Here is an 8,524-nt window from a genome sequence, read left to right as displayed (position 1 = left end):
TTTTATGCAAAACGAAGTAAAATTGACCCAGGAATTGAAGAATGAAGAAAGAAGACTCAATTGGGTCAAACCCGAGTCAAATCAGATCAAAATTGGTCAAAAATCAACTGATTTGGTGATCTGATTAGTCGCCTGGTCCACAGCAACAGGCGCCTGGACCATGGACCCATCGGCGCACCATAAACCAGCCAATCAGCGAGTCTCAGCTCACCGCAACGCATCGCGAGCCCGATCCACGTGCGCGGTCCAGGGCTCATGAAGAGAGAGAAGAAGGTCCGAAGGGCAACTTGGTAACTTCACATCACTCGATGGTCCGATCTTCTCTGATCAAGATCCAACGCTCTACATTTTTGCGCCATCGGACGGCCACCATCGCAGCCGGTCAAGATCCAACCGTAATCAAGGCAATTGCAAGAATCAATAAACACTAGGACAACACGAGATCCTTCTGCAGCGCGATCCAACGGACGAAATCTTCTAGCACCTGGATCGGACGGTCCGCGATGCATCCGACCTGATCCCATCTCTGCAGCGCGATCCAACGGCAGCGCTTCACCCAGATCACGATCCAACAGCCCAAAATCACTCCCAGCTTGATTTATTAGATGAATTGGGTCCTTTAGATGAAGATCGGATGGCTGAAATAATTTCTAGGGTTTCTTAATAGATTTAAGTGCTTTTTGAGCGAGATTTGAGCCCCTAAACCCCCCTAACAGCCCTCTAAAACCTCTTAGTCCCACATCTAAAGTTTTGAAAATCTTATAACACCCAAATGCCTATAAAAAGCCCCCAAAGGCCCTTATTTGAATGATTCTTGCCTTCCGATCAAGCTTGTAACCCTAGATAGTGGGGTTTTTAGCTTTCTTCTCAAGCCTCGAGCTTTGAGATTTTTGTAATAATTTTTTTTTATATAAAATCTTATTTTTATGCAATTTTATCTCTTTACATTATGCAATTTATTTTTCTTGCAATTAGGATAGTTTAATTTATGCAATTTAATTTTATGCAATTAGGTTAATTTAAATTATGCAGTTTAAATTTATGCAATTAGGATAGTTTAATTTATGAAATTAAGGTAGTTTATTTTTCTGCATTTAAATTTTGCAAGTAGATTTAGATCATGTCTAGCTAAGCATCCCTTCTAAGGTTTGCGATGAAGCTAGATCATGAATAGGGGTTTTACATAGGGTTCTTTCTTTTTCTTAGGGTTTCTTTTTCTTCCTCTTTTGCCAAGAATTTTTGATGAACTATAGTTGGGTCCGAGTCCCTTCATAGTTCATGCTTGATTCAGTGTATAGGAGGAGAAAACCCTAAGGGATCCTAGTTACTACTCTCCTGTAAAGAATCTTGATGGGTTATCGTTGGGCCTTAGTCCCTTCATAATCTATGCTTGGGAAAGACAAGAGGAGTAGTCGTTAGGATCAATAAGAAAAATTCTAGGTAGAATTTCCTAATCTAGATCTAGTGGATTCAAAAACCCTAGATCCTTAGTCTTATTGTCTTTAGCAAACAACTTTCAATTTTTGATTTTCGTTAAAGCTCGCTTGAGCATAGATTTAAAAATTATTTTTAAACCAAGTCTCTGTGGGATCGATCCGTACTCGCTGGTCATGCTACTCTGCACACTGTGCGCTTGCGATTTTATTTACAAATTATAAGATTTGCACATCATACTCCATTCTTGTTGAGGCAGAGAACTGACTTGAGCATCAGAGGATCTTGCTGGAGCACCCCCAACTCCGGTTTAAACTTCCTTTACAGGTCCCGACGGCGACTGCGACTCCCTCGACTCCAGCTTCTCCGACACCAGCGAATTTTTGCACCAACAGGATTGGCGCTAGAGGAAGGGCTGCTGTCTTCGCAGTACCCTTGTTCTTAAAGGAGCGCTCAACGGGACTGCCTCCGATCATCTTCTCTGACATCCTCTTCTCCTTCCTCTACTGGATCTTCGCCCGATGCCTCCCCACAAAGCATCCACCCGGCGATCCACGGCCTCCGTAGCCAGATCTCAGGCTCTGACCTCACCTCCAGTTTTCCAGGCTCCTCCTCCTCCTCTGGCAATGGTGGTTGGCATGGAGCAATTCGACCTACTGGTTCAGCAAGTCAGAGGCCTCACTGAAGCGGTGCAGGCCATGCAGCAGCAGCAACAGCCGCAGGCATCAGTGCGACTGGAGAGAACATCGTCGGAACTCCAAAATTCGATGGTAGGATGGGCCACTTGGGCTAGTCGCCCCACCTTTTTTGAAAAGATGAATCCGAGGGTGGAGAGCCCTCAGTCAGATCATGATTCTACTCTTGGAAGATCTCTACCTCCATTCTGTCAGAAGACCCTCGAGACCCGTAGTCGAGAGGATTTCCTGGATCGAAGGCTCCAGGAGATGAACCGACGGATCGAAGAACTCCGCCATGCTCCCCCTGCTTATGGTGAGGATATTTGTACTGACCCTCCCTTCTCTCAAATGATCATGCAGGAATCGATCCCACCAAACTTCAAGCTCCCTCAATTTGAAAGCTACGACGGGACTTTGGACCCAGTTGACCACCTGGAGGCCTTTCGGATAATGATGCTACTCCATGGCGCACCAGACGCCATCCTGTGCCAAGCTTTCCCATCCACCTTGAAGGGAGCAGCGAAAAACTGATACTCAATGCTGAAGCCAGGTACCATCTTTTCCTTTGATCAGATGAGCCACCAGTTTGCGGCTCATTTTGTTAGCAGCCGGCATCTCTGGAGGGGTTCGGAGTCCCTCATCAACATCAAGCAAAGGAAGGGGGAGTCCATCCAGGCTTACGTCAACCATTTCAACGTCGCCGCGTTAGAGGTCTGGAACTTGGACCGATCGATCGTGATGGCCGCTCTGAAAGGCGGCCTTCAAAAGAATAACCTTCTATTCTCCCTGGAAAAGAAGTAGCCCAGGGATTTTGCCGATTTGCTGGCTCGGGCCGAAGGATATGCCCGAGCAGAAGAAGCCTTCAAGATGAAGGATGAGGAGACTGCGAGAGAGTGGCAGGCAGGAGACTCGAGTAAACCCGCAGTCAAAAAAAGCCCGAGAGAAGCTCGGACACGTTCTCGAACTCCTCCTGGGTACAAGCGCGCCCAGGCTCCTCCCCGAGCATGCAGGCAGAGAAGCTCGGAGTGCAGGGTTCGGCTTTGCTCTCCCCCAAGAAGATTCTGTAGCTATGCCCCCCTCAACGCGTCAAAAACTCAGGTACTGATGGAAGTCAGAGAGCAGCTCCCAAGGCCAGAAAGGATGCACACACACCCCGGGAAGCGCAATCCTAACAAGTTCTGCCTCTACCATCATGACCACGGCCATGATACAGAGGAATGCATTCAACTCCGAGATGAGATCGAGGAACTCATCAGACGAGATCGGCTCGACATGTTCATTCGATGTCGGCCTAAGGGTAGAGAGGATCGGCCAAGGGCCCTGCCACAACCTGAGCTGCCGAGGAGGGAAGAGCAGTCCGGAGATCAGCCTCCAATTGGGATCATCAACTCCATCTCTAGAGGACCTTGACGGGGAGCAGACCTTCTATAGCCCTGAGATTTGAAAAATCTGTAAATGTATTATGAACGACTTCACTTTAAATCAAGATTCCTTTCAGATTTGCATATCTTTCTCTTTTTGCATGAACTTGTAACGACAGGGGATAACCCCTTCAGACAACGAAAACAGATCCTAATATGGGCAAGGCCGAAGGTCCGATTATTTTTAGATCGGATGGGGGGAGAGGCCCTACAATGCCCTTATGTGCCCCCACAGCCATGTTAGGGACAGGAGGAGAACCTCGCCCTAACATGAGCAAGGCCGAAGGCCCAGTTATTTTTAGATCGGATGGGGGGAGAGGCCCTAAAATGCCCTTATGTGCCCCCACAGCCATGTTAGGGACAGGAGGAGAACCTCGCCCTAACATAAGCAAGGCCGAAGGCCCAGTTATTTTTAGACCAGATGGAGGGAGAGGCCCTACAACGCCCTTATGTGCCCCCACAGCCATGTTAGGGACAGGAGGAGAACCTCGTCCTAACATGAGCAAGGCCGAAGGCCCGATTATTTTTAGACCGGATGGGGGGAGAGGCCCTACAGTGCCCATATATGCCCCCACTGCCCTATTAGGGACAGGAGGAGAACCTCGCCCTAACATGAGCAAAGTCGAAGGCCCGGTTACCCTTAGACTGGATGGGGGGAGAGGCCCTGCAATGCCCATATGTGCCCCCACAGCCCTATTAGGAACAGGAGAGGAACCTCATCCTAACCTGAGCTGAAATCGACTACATCAGAAATAGGGGAAGAACCTCATCCTGACACCAACTAAGGTCCGGCCATTCGAGACCTGATAAGAAAGAAGAGAACCTTCTCGATGGCCCTTCTACGCTACCGCGACCCCGTAAAAAGCTAGAGAGAACCCTTGCTTAAAAGGAGGAAGGAGAAAGAGAAAGAGAGATCTACGATCACGAACGAAAAGGCAAATCAACACGATGACGGCTAGGAACCTTCAAACGATGTCGATGTCAAACAAATCAAAAAACACAAGAAATTCGATAATGATGACCTAATACAAAAATGAACAAGGAACCTTCGGACAACATCGACATTGAACGAGACAAAAATGAAAGAAGTCCGACAGACGATAATTCAACACAGCGCGCGGGCAAGGTAACAAAAATCTCCTTTTCATTTCATTAGCAAGGTATGCGTTACAAAGCCCAGAAGGCCAAAAAGAAAAAAAAAAGGGCAAAAGAAGACACATAGAAGGATGAAAGGCAAAAAGAGCCCTAAGGGGGTCCGACTTCTTCTGACTTTGAACTTTCGGCTTCGACCCTCATTAGGGAGTGCCTTAAGCTTTCGACTTCTTCTTCCAATTCTTTCTCCCTCATTAGCATCTCCATATACCTCTGATAAAACTGTTGGCTTTCGTTCTCCACCTCTCAAAGCCTCTTTCTCAGGACCTCGGATTCCGCCTCCGTGTCCTTGATCGCCTGCTATTCGTATACCAGCTGAATCTTCAACTGCTGCAGCTCGGCCTTCCCCTCCCCATGGGCGACGGATAGCTCTTCTATGGTTCCTCTCAGGGATTGGAGTTCATCGGGATCCCGAACAGAAGCAAGTTGGGCTCCTTCAGATAACTGCCTTTGAAGGCGGGCAACCTCGTCGGTCGCCATCCTGAGCTTCCTCCTATAGTCGTCCACCTGCTTGCACCAGCCGGCCCGGTACGCATTATAGTTCACCTTGGTGTCCTGGAGCTGTTGCTGAAGGTCAGAGAACTTCTTCGACCATTCTCGATCACTGTCAGCCCGAGTCGAAAGCCAGGATGAGCTTCCTTCCAACTGATCGATCCTCTTCTGTGCAGCCGACAGCTCCGCTCCAAGGGAGCTGATCTTGGAAGCTTGAGCCCAAGATCGATTGCTAGCACACTTCTTATGTTCCTCGAGCTCCTTCTTGAAGTTCGCTTTCCTCTGGCTGTACTCCATGATCCCCTTCACATGGAGGTTTCAAAAATGTCGGATCGTGAACTTCAGCGGAACTCCCTGTGGCAAGGAAAGCACTTCGGTAGGACACTGCCATCGAGAGACAAAAGCGTCAAGGCACGGCTCATTGCAAAAAAAAAAAAAAAGAAAGAAAGAAAAAAAAAAAAGAGCAGAGAAGCCCCCCATAAGGAGAAACCCAATTTTATTGATTGAATGTTTCTTAAAGACAAAAGGGAAAAGAGAAATCACAGTAAAAGAAAAATACAAAGTGAGAGATCTCGGACCTCCGAAGCAGGAGTTGGGGAGCTCGGTGTTCTTGGAAGGGGGGCTGCGGTGGCAGTGACAGCAGGAGAGGGTCGGGCTTCATCTTCAAATGCCTCATCCAAGAAGCTGAAGTCGAGCTTGAGAAATTTCTTGACAACCTTCTCTTGGCAGAGCTCGAATCTTTTGATGAATGCATCTTGGCCGAACTTGACGTTCAAGTCCCTCATCTCAGCAGAGGCCTTAAACTCCTCCACCGCTTGGACCCTGACCTCTGAGATCAGAACCGAAATCTGCTCCATCAAATTTGCGACCTCGGCCTCCGTCTTTCTCACCATCTCCTCCGAGGCCTGCTTTTCTTTCTCAAGGGCCTCTTGGAGGTTGGCTACCTCGACAGCCTTTTCCTTGAGGCGGGCGGCCTCGGCCCGATGGCCCTCCTCCGCTTGGATGGCATCCCTCCTCGTCCTGTTTGTCACCTCGATGTTGGCGAGGAGCTGGTGCCCGATCTGCAAGGGCGGCCAGGAGGTCAGAATGAAAGTTGAGAAGTTAATTGAATGAAGGAGCGAGGGGAAGGAGGAAAGTAAATCTGTTTACCTCGAGAAAGGACCCTAGAGAGTCTCAAACCCGCTGTTCGGGATCGACGTGAATGATCCTCTGGATGACTTCGGGCAGGATGCACCCGTCGATCAGTCGCTTTATCAAGTCCCTGTCATTAAAGGGATTCTCCACCGGCTCTTCCTCAGAGCTGTGGGATTCTTCGATGGCGGCTCGGCGGCCGCTGACCCTGCAGGCCACCATCTTCTTTCTCCTCCCCCTCTCAACCCCTGACACCTCCTCGAAGCGGGCCCCTAAAGCGGGAACCTTGGCAGGAGAACTCCTTGAAGAGGCCCAAGGAACCGGGGGCTCGACGTCTGAAGGAACATCGACCGTGAGAGCCGCCTGGGCAGGTGTGGCCGAGCTCATTTCCTCCGTTCTGGCCTTCTTTGCCAACCCAGAGGCTGGAGTGCCTTTTCTTTTGTGAACCTTGAGGCCCCTGGCAAGCATCCGTGCTGCTTCGGCGTCCATTCTTAAAAAAAAAAAAAAAAAAAAAAGAGAGAGAAAAAGAGATTAGCAATGGAGTGAAAAAAAAAGAGGTGACGTGCAGTTAAAAAAAAGAAAAGAAGAAAAAAAAAAGAGAAGGAGGGGGAGAGAAGAAGAAGAAAAGAAGAAGAAAGAAAAGATGGAATACTCGCAGGATCCAGGGGACTCAAGCCGATGTTGAACAGAAACTGCTCCTTCAGAAGGTTGGAAAGGGAAGGAGTTGGATAACTAAGAAGCTTTCGGGTGGCCTGAAGGTCGTCCTCCCCCAGGCTAGGAGCCCGACGGACAGAGTCTCTCAGAGAGCCCAAAGGGGGCAATCCCAGCTCTAAGGTCAGACATTGGACGTAAAGGTACTTACCCTTCTAGTTATGGATGGAAGAGGGGTGGCGTTTGAAGGTGTAAAAATACCTAAACAAAGAAAGAGATGGCTGGACTTTGACTACATGGCAAAGGGAGAGGAATCCTATCAAAAATCTAAAGGAATTCGGCATGACTGAAGCTAAATAAATGTCTAGAAAATGAAAAAGAGCGACGACGAAGGATGGAAGCGGGAGCCAGAGCCCAGCATGGAAGGCCTACTGGTATAGGCAGAAACGGCCAGGTGGGGGGGTGCTAGCCCGGTCGACGGGACCAGGAAGCTCCAGATCGTACTCCGGAGGAACTCCATACTGAACCTTTATCAGTAAAAGTTCGTCCAGAGTCAGAGAACAGGGAATGGCATCCGGCACAAAAATCGGATGAGGCCCAGCCCTAGATGTGGGTTCGTCTACAGTATGAGGGTTCTGGGGGACTGAGGCAGACGAGCTCCTGGAACCGCTAGAGGCGGAGGTGCTAGAAGACATTTCAAGCAAGAACCCTAAAAATCTCGGAGAGATCAGGCGAAATAAGAGGCGAAAGGTTCGTGGGAGACCAAACAAGTTGAATGCGGCAGAAGAAAAATGTTGAAGAAGGGGCACCTAGAGGGCAAGAGAAGGAACGAAAGTTTCGGGGCTAACCTAAGTCGCTCCGAAGGATGCAGAGGTGCAGGGACAGGGATGACTCGAAGAACATCTAGGGCCAAAGCAGATGCCAAGGAAGGTCAGAGCTCTCGGAGAGAAGGCGGGCACCAATAGGACTTTCAGGCAGCATGTAACTCCTGGAGGCGGAAGGGCGGGTTTAAATAGATCCTGGGATCTGATGCTATAATGATCGTGGATCTCCCCAGGCCGACCCATGTTCGCCACGTGTCTCACTCGCCACAGCGGGCGGCTAAAAGCGGCTGACAGCTGACAAGGCCATTACCGCATCATACCTGGGGCAACGCCCCAGTGGAAATTCCGAAAAGTCTCTTCGGATCCCCCTGATTTGAAGAGACCCCAGCACGCGCATATTAAATGCCAAAATATCTAAGGGCGATCGTGCACAGGATTCAAGGGAGCAACTTCGGCTGTGAAAATTTTTCTGTACTTCCTTCATTCAAAACTCGAACTCAGAAGTAGGGGGACTGGTGTTGGGTATAAAATACCTCCCATCCAAAGTTCATGTCAGGAGTGACCCTCCCAGGATTCTACCGACGTCCGACCTTCAGCGACATCTTTCCGAACCTCTCCGACGGTCGAGCCTCCGCAACGTTCCCAGGTCCTACCGATGGATAAAGCCCCACCAGTGTCGACCGGATTCTCCATGACAGACAGACTCCATCCAAGTTTCTACGGTGGTCGACCACCTTCTAGA

This window comes from Elaeis guineensis, chromosome 6, assembly GCF_000442705.2.
Source record: "Elaeis guineensis isolate ETL-2024a chromosome 6, EG11, whole genome shotgun sequence".
In the NCBI taxonomy this organism is placed as follows: Eukaryota; Viridiplantae; Streptophyta; class Magnoliopsida; order Arecales; family Arecaceae; genus Elaeis; species Elaeis guineensis.
The sequence above is the reverse complement of the archived record's forward strand: the minus strand, read 5'-3'. Positions refer to the sequence as shown.